The sequence below is a fragment of the Labeo rohita genome, chromosome 18, assembly GCF_022985175.1.
Source record: "Labeo rohita strain BAU-BD-2019 chromosome 18, IGBB_LRoh.1.0, whole genome shotgun sequence".
Taxonomy (NCBI): domain Eukaryota; kingdom Metazoa; phylum Chordata; class Actinopteri; order Cypriniformes; family Cyprinidae; genus Labeo; species Labeo rohita.
The window spans coordinates 15,026,118-15,040,760 of NC_066886.1; positions in this window are offsets into that span (position 1 = coordinate 15,026,118).

A 14,643-nucleotide genomic window follows, 5' to 3' on the forward strand; every position below is an offset into this window, starting at 1 on the left:
TGGGAAGGTTACAGGTCCTGGGCCAACCACATTGTTTTTCTTTGCCGTAGACCCAGCGGGATTCTAATGAAGAGCTCTTGAACTGCCAGTCAGGCGAGCTGTGACAGTGTTTCAGCCGGGACGGTCCTCTCCGGGCTTTTTTAGAGAATACACACACACACCTATGAGTAAGGGCAACGCACACAGACTCGCATATCTTCATCTATGTATGCACACGCACACACACTCGCAAAACACACAGGCTTCTATTCAGTGATGTTTCTCCTCAAAATGAAGATGTCACTCATGTGACCTCACACAAATCAGCAGCTGTTCATTTCTGGCCTTCTCTGACTGGAACGAGACGAAGCCACATAACGGCGACACAGAGAAAAAAAACAGCAGGGAGAAAAACATCTAATATTTGCAATATGTGTCTTGCCTTTCAAAACGGGTGCATCGCAAAGGTCATATTTTTCTTCCGTATTTTTTAGTTTTGTACTTGGAGATAACATATGGTATATCTAACTTAAACAACATAAAGCTCCATTAAAATAGAACAAAGACAGGTAATGCAACAAATGTTCATGCAATTTATAAGTGTGAAAGTTTAAAAAAGCTAAGTTTACTAATTAAAACAAACGTCAGAAAAAAAAAAAAAAAAAAAAAAAAAAAAATCAGCCTAAAGAGATTCATTCAAAAATGAAAATTCACATCATTCTAAACCTGTATGAACTTTATTCTTCTTTAAAAGTATGACTTTTTTTTACATTATCCCCCTCTGAAAACAAAACAAATCAAAAAACACATTTCAAAAACAAAACAAAATGGTAACACTTTACAATAAGGTTTTATTAGTTAACATGAGCTAAGAATGAGCAATACTTCTACAGCATTTATTAAATTGTAGTTAAAGTTAATTTCAGCATTTACTAATGCAATTATTAAAATCACAAGTTCACAATGTTTGTTAACTTTAGTTAATGCACTGTGAACTGACATGAATAAACAATGAACACCTGTATTTTTATTAACCAACATTAACAAAGATTAATAAATAGTAATTGTTCATTGTTCATTCTTGTTAGTTAATACATTAAGTAATGTTAACAAATGACACCTTATTGTAAAGTGTTACTAATAAAACATTTCAAGATACCTTTCAAAATAATTTAATTTGGGTTACAAAACAAAACAAAACAAAACAACAAAGCATAACTTTTAAAAATTTCAAGAGACATTTGAAAAATGATTACATTTGGGTTCTAAAACAAATTTGGGTTCAACAAAACAAAAGCAAAAAAAAAAAAAAAAAAAAAAAAAATTCAATTTCAATTTCAAAATAATTTAATTTGGGTTCCAGAACAAAACAAAACAAAACAAAAACAAAAACAAAAACAAAACGAAAACAACATTTCAAGAGTAATTTAAAAATATTTTATGTTCACTTACAAAAAAAATAAATAAAAAAACACAAAAACACAACAAAACAAAAAAGAAGAAACAACAAAACAGAACAAACAAGGAAATAACACAAAACAAAAATAAACAACAAAAAAAAAAAAAAAAGTACAAAACAAACAACAAAACAAAAGACAAAAAAGAAGAAACACAACACAACAAAAGTAAATAGCACAAAACAAAAATTAAAACAAGAACAAGAACAAAAAACAAAACATTTCAAGAGTCATTTAAAATTTGTATTTTCAGTTACAAAACAAAACAGGCAAAAGCACAAAAACACAAAACAAAACAAGAAAGAAGAAAAACAAAACAAACAAGGAAATAGCACAAAACAAAACAAAAAAACAACAACAAAAAACAAGAAAAAGTACAAAAAACAACAAAAAAAAGACAAAAAAAAACATCAAACAAAAAGAAACACAACAAAACAAACAAGGAAATAGCACAAAACAAAAATAAAAAACAACAACAAACCAACACAAAACAAAAAAAGGTATCCCCCCCCCCAAACACACACAAACAACAGCAACGAAACAACAAAACAAAATACAGAATGAAACGAGGAGAGAGAAAAAAAAAAGAATCATACATGAGGGTGAGTAAATGATGACAGAATTTTTATTCTTGAGTGAAATATCCCTTTAAACACTGCCGAGTAAATGCCATCAGATGCCACAGATTCCTCTGCTACACTCTTTGGTTCTTTTTCCCCATTTAACATTTTTCTTCAGATATCAGAAGGTGTGTAAAAGGGGTGCGTGACAGCCACACCAAGATGTCCTTCCTGCCTCTCTCACAGGCTCCCCAGACAGGCTGGTCAAGCAGAAATGAGCCCCACATCAATTTCCATTTGTATTTATCCAGCCCATGACCCTGGTCTTTTCACAATGCTGCAGGAGCCACAAATTACACCCATCATAACTCGCAGTCCGACTGCCCGGCGCTCCCGCTATCAGAAAATTAACATGCTTATGTATCAGCCAGGGGTTCAGAGTGTCACGGCACAATTATACAGTCATGCTACCTGCCTGGCTGACTGACTAGGGCCTGGGGCTTGGCACATGACACACACACACACACACATTCCTCACTAGAGGAATCCTGGAGGGCTGTAGTGTCTATCACAGAGCTAGTTAAGATAACTTTGGTTCAGATGGCTGTGCAACACTATCAAACATCACAGGAAGCTGCAGAGTGCTTGCAGCAATGCTCATGTAACAGCAAACATTCACGCGTGCTTATCGCATTATTGCATTGGGAGGGGTGCTGGGCATCAAAGAGAGAAAGAGATACATGAAGGGAAAAAAAGGTGATGCTAAACAATCAATCTGTGATAAATGACAGTTAAAAGATATGTTATACTGACTTCACCAATAATTGAGAAGCTAAAAGATATTCAAATTTTGTGATCAGCACAGCACCTCTCATAAGCTATCGGCTTGCTTTCCGGCCCCCCAATCATCCCCCACCCGAAAGCGAAAAAAAAAAAAAAAAAAAAAAAAAAAAACAGAGAAAGCTTCCGTGCTTGGTACCCCGGTGTGCTCCGAATGTCATGCCATTAGAGGCTGTGAAATGAGGTGCCACTCATGAGTGATTATGCTGCTGGGAGAGGAGAACATATAGACCCTCACTGTCTGGAGCTACTACTGCCTAAGCCTCACATAAAGCCCCTCTGATAAAGGGACACACACTCGCTCGTACTCGCACATCTTCATCTCACGCTGATAATGTAGGAAGAACGCTTTCTCTCTGAAAACTTCACTCTAATCCCTTTCAGGGCAGATTTAAGTTTAATGGAAAAGTTAAAGTGTGTGTGTATGTGCATATGTGAGGAAAACTGAGGTGAGAGTGATAAAATGTATGGGGGGGACTCGGAGGAAATATGGCAGATGGATATTATTGTTAAAAGAAATATGAGTGACCACAGAAGAGATTTTGGGAAATTGTTTGAGATCACGGTTTGTGAACACACAAAAATGTATGCATCCTAAAATATTCAACACATACAATACAATTGCTAGAAATCCAGTTTTCAAAGTTCTTTGTTTTCTACATTTATTAGCCAAATAACAATTGAAATTGTAAATAAAAATGAAAAGAAGTAATTTCTGAAAAGATACTCATTTGAATAATTAAACAGAATATCATATTATCCCAAACTTTAAAACAATATATGACTTATTATATTAGAATATTAATGTTATAATAAAATAGTAATTTTCTAAGTTTTATTTTAGCTTAAAAAAGTAAATGAAACCTGTAAAACTGAAAAGAATGTTTTAATAAAATTAAATAATAATGACAAGACATTTGAATAATTAAATAGAATATCATATCATCCCAAACTTAAAAACAATACATAATTTATTATATTAGATTACAATGTAATAATAACATAGTAACAATAAAATATACATTTGCCAAGTTTTATTTTAGCTTTAAAAAGTAAAAGAAACCTGTCAAACTGAGAAAAAAATATTTTATTAAAAATAATTACAATTATTATTATTAGTAGTAGTAGCAGTAGTAGTTGTTTTATTAAAACAAAATAAAATTAATGCCAATAATAATACTAAATGTTATTATTATTATTATTATTATTATTATTATTACCACTACTATTCCAATTTGACAGGTTTCATTAAAGTGAAACCAGTAAAATTAAATGATAACATAGTAATTACACTATAATAACATAGTAATAATAAAACTTTTTCATTATTTTAGCTTAAAAAGTAAAAGAAACCTGTAAAACGGAAACTAATGTTTTGTTAAAAAAAAGAAACAATAACAAACAATAATAGTAATATTTATTATTGTTGCATGGTAATAGTTATTATTGCAGTAATTGTTGTTGTTACTATGTTATTATAAAAAATCTACACAACTAGACATCTAATTTTATTATTATTATTATTAGTTTTATTAAAACTAAATAATAATAATAATAATAATAATAATAATAATAATAGTAAGATATTATTGTTGTATAGTAATAGTTGTTATCACAGTAATTACTGTTGTTGTTACTACATTTTTATTACTTTATTATTATTATTATTATTAATGTTATTATTATTATTATTATTATTATTACTATTACTACTACTACTACTACTACTACAATTTGACAGGTTGCATTTACTTGAAACCTGTAAATTAAATGATAATAAAAATTATAATAACATAATAAAATAGCAATTTTCTATGTTTTATTTTAGCTTAAAAAGTAAATAAAACCTGTAAAACTGAAAAGAATGTTTTATTAAAACTAAAAAATACTACTACTACTACTACTACTAGTCATTATTGTTGTATAGTAATAAGTTATTATTGCGGTAACTGTTGTTGTTACTATGCTATTATAAAAAAAACAAGAATATTTTCTTTTACAGCTAGACATGTATTATTAATATTACTATTATTTTTGTAATTTTATTTTTATTATTATAATTTTACAGGTTTAATTGACTTTTTAAGGTTCTTGCAGTAATCAGCACAAACAGGAACAATGTGACTTTCTTTTTTTTTTATGTGCCAACAATTTTTTTTATATATATATATATATATATATATATATATATATATATATATTTTTTTTTTTTTTTTGGTCTGTCAGACAAATCTCACTATTATGTTGGCAAATACTGTACCCTTAATCATTGATGCTAATAAAAAAGCTGGAGTTTTTCACAGATCTGTGGACTGAGAGGAGTGAGTTTATTTATGTCAGTGTCTTTTCAGAGAAGATAAATAAGCATGAGACACAAAGAGACATGATTTATGTTCATTTATACTTCTGTAAAAATCTCTGCTCCATATAGTATAACAAAAGGTGTTTTTTCCCCTTCAGATTCTACAATAAGTGATATTTGTTTTTAATCTTGTCAATACGATTATGGAAATCTAGAATCTAAAATCACATTTAAAGGAAAATTCCATTAACGCATATATAGTGCTGACCTGATTTGAACCGATCTAAAAAAAAAATACTTGCTTTGCAAAATTTGGCCTGGCTAGTTAAACAAAAAAGTTAACCAGCCTCGCTGCAGTCAAAATGTCATCAAGCCATGCTGTTTAGCGGGTTGTGATGAAAAGAGCGTCTCGGTGCTCGTCTCATTCTGCTCTTATCTTTCACTCAGCACTCGCACTGGAAACACTGAATCTGCTGCCCGGCACAAACGGAGCGTTGTGTCTCCTTTTATCCCCGCAGAGGGAATACGCACAACCCTCACACTCTATTGGGTATTGCAGTGTTGTGCAAAACATTGTAATGTTTCAGCACAATAACATATTGCAAGCTGCCATTGTCCATACAATCTGCGAGATCCGCTTGCCCGCATTGTGCTTATTACTCGGATCGTGAGGTATGAACTTGGCATGACTTACAACGTAATTTGCAGTCTACGCCGTACCATGCGCATCTCCTCACTCCCCTCTGCTCTGGCTCCCCTGACAGAGTCAATAGGGGGCATCCCTCATCTGTCCAAAAGACAAACAGTAGAATACTAATTAGATCTATATTTGTCACCACTGCTAGCACTTGCCCACACACTCACAGAGCTTTCTTTGTCCTCCGAGGTTGTAACTAGTTGTGGTCTGGTCTGCACACCCAAACTGCAAACCCCCTTGAAGCGCGAACGCCCTTTACGTCAACTGGATTTCACTACTTGTGTGTGTGTGTGTGTGTGTGTGTGCGAGGACGTTCTCCACGAGCTCCAGAGAGAAGGAGCAGACCCTCTGCTGACTGCCTAACCCAGAGGGGAGGCAGCGGCGCTTGCTGAGTGCAGCTCTGCTCAATCTGGGGGCCAGATGGCTGCAGGCTTTGGGCAGGTAGTGCAGTCAGTGAGTCTGTGAGTCGAGTAGTCAGGCAGAGCAGATTCCCCCAGCTCATCTTAATACCCTCTTGTGCCACAGCCATGGGCAAAGGCCACAGACAGGCCAGCGGCCCCCTAACCGAGTCTCCATTCACTATGTTTGTCTCTCAGCGTAAGTCTGGGCCAGTATTTCTCATACTTCTTCTTCTTTTTCCCTCTTGTGGAGACAAAAAAAAAAAAAAAAAAAAACTCCCATTCTTCTATATTCAGCCAAATAATTAAAGTTTGCATTAAAAGTTACTATAAAAAAATACGTTGTAAACAAAACAAAGGTGGAGTGCTTCTTACAAGCAAATATTTTTGTCTTTCTACTTAAAAATGTAATATTTAGTTCAATGTGTTATTTGGGTTTCTTTGTAATTAACGGTGAATTTTTTTAGCAATTTCTAAGTGAAAATGGTTTATACATTTTTTTTATTCCCTCAGTATGACCAAATTAGTAACAAACAATTACAGATAGATAGAAAATAAAATCAAGAAATAAATAAATGCATTTTTAAACCGTGGAAAATAGTTGATATTTAATATAGGGAAATACATTATCATACCTTTTATTAATTACATTAGTAATCATTATAACATTGTATATTTAGTTATTAATTATTTAACATGCATTTGCACAGTATGAACTGTTATTACAATATTATTGTTAAAATGCGTATACAAGAAAAATATATGAATGTTCATAAATTAAAAAAATAATTAAATCACTAATCTGTTAAGTCTAACATAATTCATTGTGTTTGTTAATAAATTATTATTAACGAACATTTATTTCAGTTTTACCAAATTTACCATATGATATGATATGATACATGATATATCACCTACCTGTTAAGTCATCATTTATACATAATTTATTTAAAAAATAATTAAATCACTGATCTGTTACGAATCACTGATTTATTGTGTTTGTTAATATCTTTTTTATTATTTATTTGTATTATTATTTTATTATTATATTATTAATAATTTTGAAAAGTAAAACAATTATTTTTAAGTTTTACCAAAGGTATATTATACTATATTATATTATATTACAAGAATGCAATACTAGGAATGGTAAATCATATCATATTTCTTATATCACATTTTACTTATTCTGTAATTGAATTAAATATTTTTAAACATAAAAGTAAACAAAATAAAATAAACAAATAAAATAAATGAAAACCTATTTTTTCATCTTCCTTCCAAAAATATTTTAAAAATACAAAACTAAACAAATAAGTGTTAGCTATAAGCAAAACAACTGAAAGCTACATTATATTATATTACATTATGTTATTTTATTATAATAGATTAACGCAATACTAGGCATGTTATATCATATCAGAGTTCTTATACATCACGTTTCACTTATTCTGTGACTGAATAAAATATTTTAGTAACACTTTATTTTAAGGTCCAATTCTCACTATTAACTAGTTGCTTATTAGCATGCATATTACTAGTTTACTAGCTGTTTATTAGTACTTATAAACCACATATTAAAGCCTTATTCTGCATGACCATATTTTAGATTCCTTAATCCACCCCATACCTAAACTTAACAACTATTAATGAGCAGCAAATTAGGAGTTTATTGAAGGAATACTCTTAGTTCATAGTGAATACGTATTCCCTATTCTAAAGTGTTACCAATATTTTTTAATCAACTATCTTAAACATAAACCAAAGTAAATGAAAACCTAATTTTCTGTGTTAGCTCTAAGCATAACAACTGGAGGCTAAACTTTTGTACAAGCATTAGCCCTCCCAAAGGCACGATTTACATGAAAGCAAATGGATGCGTCATGGGTCCTAATAGAATATTTTGCCTTTGGCTGGGCTTGTGTATCCATGTGCATGTGTATATGTTTATATGCTGGTGCTTCCCTGTACCACCTGGGCTTTAATCGGTATGACTGGCAGGGAGACTCCGGCAGGATGTGCTCAGCGAGGTGAGACTGGCGCCACCCTTCCGCGCACTCCACGCTCTCTTGCCTCCTTTTCCCTGCTCTCCCTCCTCGTATTATATAAAGAGTGGCAGCAGGCAGAGTGACAGACTGCCCCCAGAGATGACACCTGTCACAGAGGGGAGCGCTGCTAATCTACAAGCCTCATTTTGTTTGAACTCTCTGTCACCTCACTGTCAAATCCTCATCTTCTCAGTCACTGCCAGCGTCCCTCCCCTCGGCCTCTCTCTCTATTGCTCCAGCAACCATCCCTCCCCCCACAGACGACACCCCCAAGCTTCATCGCCCATGCTACCGGTACTCTGACCAACATCGCCCTGTGTAGACGCAGCCCGTCCGCCACACACACACACCAATCAATCCTCCCTGAATCATATATGCACACACTTGTGTATTACATGCATCAGGATGGATTTCTATTTTAGTTGACGTTTTTCTGCACATGTCTGGTTCGGTGTTGATGGGGTCAGGATTGTCTTGTCATTCACAATAAGCAAGCATCAATGCACAGAATACTAATTTACCAGCCATATCCATGCTAAATACTCACAGATGTACTACTAGTATTTTTCTGTTCCAAAAAATATGAAGACTTAAAAAACAACTAGTAATCTGTGCAACAATCATCCCAATGCATTCGCATTAAAAAAGCTGAAGTGCTATGCATACTACGAGATAAAGCCCATTCATACCGGCAAAAGCTAGTGTGCAATCGCGTTAAAGAGTGTGAATGACCGCGCTCTGAGGCCGAAGTCTCAGTGGAACAACCCTCTCCACCCCCTGCTCAAATATCTGTTTTGTCCCTTTTGCGTCCAGCCTGTATTATAATTATAATGTAATTCATTATGTCTCCACAGCACATGGCACAAAGGGGGGAGTGCTCCCCCAAAGTCCCTCCTTGCTGTTCAGGCTGACCCAACACGTCCTACCTCACCCTACAGCTCCTACTTCCCAGGCATAAATGCAGCCTCACACCCCCAAATGAATCATGGGTCCCTCCTTGTGTTGATTAAGATATCAACACCCTGGGTGACAGCTGTGTGCAGACCTAATTCATAAGGCACACTTTGAGGTCCAGACCAACGGTAGATGCACCGTGGACGTCCCTGGAAAGAAATATCAGAAGTCAAACCACTGGAGAACAAATGTGACCCTGCACAACAAAACCAGATAAAGTAGCACGGGTATATTTGTATCAATAGCCAAAAATACATACTATAGGTCAAAATAATCAATTTTTCTTTTATGCCAGAAATCATTAGGATATTAAGTAAAGATCATGTTCCATGAAGACATTTGGTAAATTTCCTACCGCGAATATATTAGAACTTAATTTTTGATTAGTAATATGCATTGCTAAGAACTTCATTTGGACAACTTTAAAGGCGATTTTCTCAATACCCTATCCTACCAAACCATACATCGATGGAAAGCAAATAAGAAAAGTCACTTTTAAAGCAAGAGTGTTTGTAAAGGTGCTACTTTTTGGAATTTGTGCACAGTAAAATTACAAAATGTGACTGGATTCTGTATTGCCAGGATTTAATCGCTGTGAACGTCGTCTGTTGCACACACACACATGCACGTGAAAAAAAAAAAATACATATCATGCTAAGGTCCAGTTTGGGCTCCAGTCAACGTATTCAAAGCCCTCCATTAAGAGGAATTATCTTTTCGAGACACATGATTGTGTCCCAAAATTACTTTCTTTTGGAATGTGTTGGGCTTAATTAAATCCTTTTGCTGAACAGGATGCTGCATTTTCGACAATGGTGAGGCCGTTCCCCATTGAACATAATGGTTCTGAGGTTAAATTGAAGGTTGTGTGAATTCTGAAGAGAGCGGCTTTTGCTGTACCCGGGAGGGTGCATTCATATTCAAATGGTTGAAGATGGACATGTACCCGGACTAGAGTACATGTATGTTGTGACATTAAAAATATTAGAATGTAACAAATGAAATGAAATAAATGATAAATAACGCAATGCGGTCACGCAACGAAGGACGCTGCAGTGAATGACTTTGTATATATTGTTCGGCTAAGCGACAAACCTAGGTGCACAAAAATCCAAACATAATCAGAGTTGTGCATCACAGATGCACAAATTGAAATATGCCATTATATAGGATCACAACCTGCCATAGCACTATTAGAAGGGAAATCAGTATGGGGTGTATAACACGTAACAACATGCCTTAGCAGCATAATAAGGCTGTTTAAGATGAGAGCAACGACTTGTGGGAGAGTCGGAGACCACGCACGCTCTCTCCTGCAATGGGACGCCCAACATCAATCCACCATTGCACCTTCCCAATTAACACCTCGCCTGGCAATCGCTGGTAGGGCATGAGGCTGACTCCCCTGGCACCCGCTACCTGTCTCAGCTCCTCTCAACACGTGCCCACCTTCAATATGGAATTAACAGTGCAACTCACCCCTCTCGGACCCAGCGTGGCTCAGATTAAGCCTGTGTGGGTCTGAGATATGCCAGCCCTTTCCTGGGGGTTAAGATTCCGAGTGCAACGGGGGCCAGTGCCAGCTATTGTGCTGCCATTCTTTTAATAATAATTAAACTCCTGTATGAATAAGTTCTTAACTACAGCCCCCCCATCCTAATTCCACTTCCAATGAACACCTGATAAGAGAATCATTTTTATGGCCACCTGGGTCCTCGAGCATATCACACTTGATAAGACCTTAATAAATCTAATAAGTTGTTGGGGCTTAGCAAGGGGCCTTTGTGTGACAGAGGAAGTGCTTTTCCCTCCCGCTTCAATTGAAAATGCTGCATTTCCATAAACACAAAGATGGGCCGGTTTATCAACAAGAATCCAGCAGAAATCTTATAATGGCATCCATATTTGTATTAAACGCACAAAAAGCTTTTAAGATGTTATTAATTATTACAAACAGGGCATTGTGTTAATATCACTGGCAGATTTAACTTTACAATTTTTGTAGAAATCTTCCCTTTATCACACAGATAAGGAATGAGATTTAGGTAAGAATTCATTGCTTGGACTAAAATTAGCAAAAAAAAAAAAACATATTTATGTGCACCTTACAGAATATATTTTAAATTGTAATTATTAATTATGTTCAATAATGTTGAAAGAAATTCAAACTATTAGTAACACGTACAATGAGGTGAAAATTTGTTATTTTCAACAAATAATGAACAATACATTTATTTTATACATTAGTTTTTATTAATCTTTGTTAATGTTAGTTAATAAAAATACAGTTCATTGTTAGTTCACATTGCATTAACTAACGTTAACAAACAACTTTTGATTTTAATAACACATTAGTAAATGCTGAAATTACTATTAACTATTAATTAACTAAGCATTGTTCATTAAGGGTTACTGATTTGTTCATTTTTTTTTAACAAATATTTTTATATTAGCATTACCCTATTTTACCTGAATACAATATGTGACCCTGGACCACAAAACCAGTCATAAGGGTAGATTTTTGAATAAATACGCTTTCCATTGATGTATAGTTTGTTAGGATAGGACAATATTTGTCTGAGATACAACTATTTGAAAATCTGGAATCTGAGGGTGCAAAAAAATATCAAAATACTTAGAAAATCACCTTTAAAGTTGATAATAGCAATGCATATTACTAAACAAAAATTAAGTTTTGATATATTTACACTAGGAAATTTACAAAATATCTTCATGGAACATGATCTTTACTTAATATCCTAATGATTTTTGGCATAAAAGAAAAATCAATAATTCTGACCCATATGATGTATTTTTGGCTATTGCGACAAATATACCTGTGCTACTTAAGACTAATTTTGTGGTTCAGGGTCACATATGTCTGTTTATCAAAATCTGTAAAAATACATGATAGCTCAAAGAGATCCTCTCAGTTATTTCCTGCTTTATGGTTTTGTCATACATTTCACACGAATTTTATGGTTTTAACAATATACTTTACTACTTTTTTTTTTTTTAACAAAACTGATTAATTATTTATTTTTTTAAGAAACAAAAAAAAGAGATAATGACAAAGGTTTATTACTGAATAAATAATAACAATAATAATAATAATAATAATAATAATAAAAAATCTACAACTACCACCCACATAGATTTTTAAAATTATTCTTTATTTCTTTTTAAGCCCCACAAAAATGTACAAATTTATTTTAATTTTGAAATGAAACGGAATCAAATGTTGAAAGACGCTCACTGCACCAGTGCTCCCCGTAACCTTTATGAGTGCACTGTATGATGCCTATTAAGCATCTCAGTAATCATTTCACAAGGTCGACACCACCAATCCTTAAGTATTTAATAAATCACAACTTCAAACATATATTTATACTGACTAAATGCCTGAAAAACTCTTTTGTACCTGCAGGAAATTAATTCACTTACTTGTTGTATACTCGTATTAAAATGCGTAATTATTTTTCTACTTTCCTCATGCTCATAAAATGGAGCAAATCTTCCCTGATACAGTGTTTAATAAAAGCACACTTATTAAAATGGTAATTTTTTTATCAAATGTTTAACTGCAAAACCGGCATATATTGTGGATGGTATTATGATTGCATTATCTTTTACTTTGGGTTCGACATCATTAATCCATCTACTTTTCAGAGATATTATGAAGTGAGGATCTGACACACGCAGCTCCCTGCTGGAAGACACCATCACCAAATTCAATTTCTAACCACACTAAATAGGCAGGTGAACAGCGGTCAATTACAATCTGTGATCATCTACATTCAGAATTCATTTCAGCCACATTATAACAGTTTTTCAATTTAGTGCTTTTATGAGTTGCAGCAGCAATTAGACAAAGCAACTGATAGAAACTCAATCACCGCAGCCTGACGACTCACGACTTAAATTAGATTAATATCTGTCATACAAGTTGAATCCACTTACTATTTGTAAACTTCAATTACCTGACCAGCTAGTATGAATCAAAAGGATAGAAATACATCATATGTTGGGAGAAATAAATAAACAAATGAATTACTTTAGCATTTCTCCAGCCAGCCTGCTGAGAAAACATTTGAAAACCATAACGAAATGGATTTTATAAAAATAAAATTATGCATGCAAAATCCTTTGACATGGTCCATAAGGCTCTTGAAGCGCAGGTCATATAGCATGAGAACTAAGTGTCCCTTTACCCTTGTGAAATAACAATAAAGTGTACAGTAGCCATGTTTCTGCTGGTTAAATCTGCTGCACCCACACTGTGCACTGTTCAGGCTTGATTGACAGGAACACATAGTGAGCTATTAGCTGATTATAAGTACAGGCTAATCCCACATTTGTCAGTTTCCAGCTGATGTCTGTTTATGGAACAATGAGGCCCAACTCTCCCCTTCTTTTCGAAAAACAAGTGGACCGCAATCTCACACACCTGTAACACGAGTGAACACAAGCCACACGCTGGCACACGCTCTCACACGCCGCACGACACACATATCGAATAAAGCCATCATGTACTTATTAGAGGATGGGTTTGGCACAGCGTGACAGCCTTTATACACGACTGTCTATTAAATACTCCCACAAACGGTACGGTGTGAACTTTGAGGGCTGCGCTAAAGACCTCTCATGCATCTCTGCTTAAGAGAGTTTTTTTGTTGTTCTGCTCATATAAGATGTTTAAAAAATATTTACAGGATGAGGTAAAATGCCCTTGACATAGCATTTGTGGGTTATGAGGAAATATGTTTGAATGTGTGTTTAGGTTTCACTAAGTCACTTCTTATTTTTGAATATGACAAACATAATAGATGACCCTGTCATCTACATTGACACTTTGTTTATTCTTGTACGCGTTCGTTCTTTGATACGGAGACGAGCGCTGGCCTTGGATGTTTCACCTCTGTATATTTTTTCATTTTATTTTTTACGATGAATTGCAAGGAAGAAATGATGGTGTTGCTTTTCTTTGCAAAGGAGATGCTTTCTGTGCGAAACCACAAAGCGTTCTGATTGAATCTTGCCCTAATTCTGTATCTTTGATTCTGGACCTTCAAGTTATAAATAATGTATTAAAGGATTTACAATGTGCATTAGGAGGCCCATCGGTGAACTGCCAAAAAGAAAAAACATTTCAAATCAACTCACTTTGTAGTAGTAATATATTCTAATATATAATAAGGTTTCAGTTTGCTTAAGATTATTTGCTGTCGCTGTACGATGGCTTATTATTTTTGCAGAGAGGTGTTTCAGGCCTACTGGGACCACTTAAAAGTTTATGCAGAGCACCGGCCAAGTAACACAGAAAAAGCCTTGAAGTATACACACATAGCGCCTTTTCTCTGAGCCTCTCAGGCCTGGCCAGGGGGAGTGTTGTTGGTTTATGAGAGGGA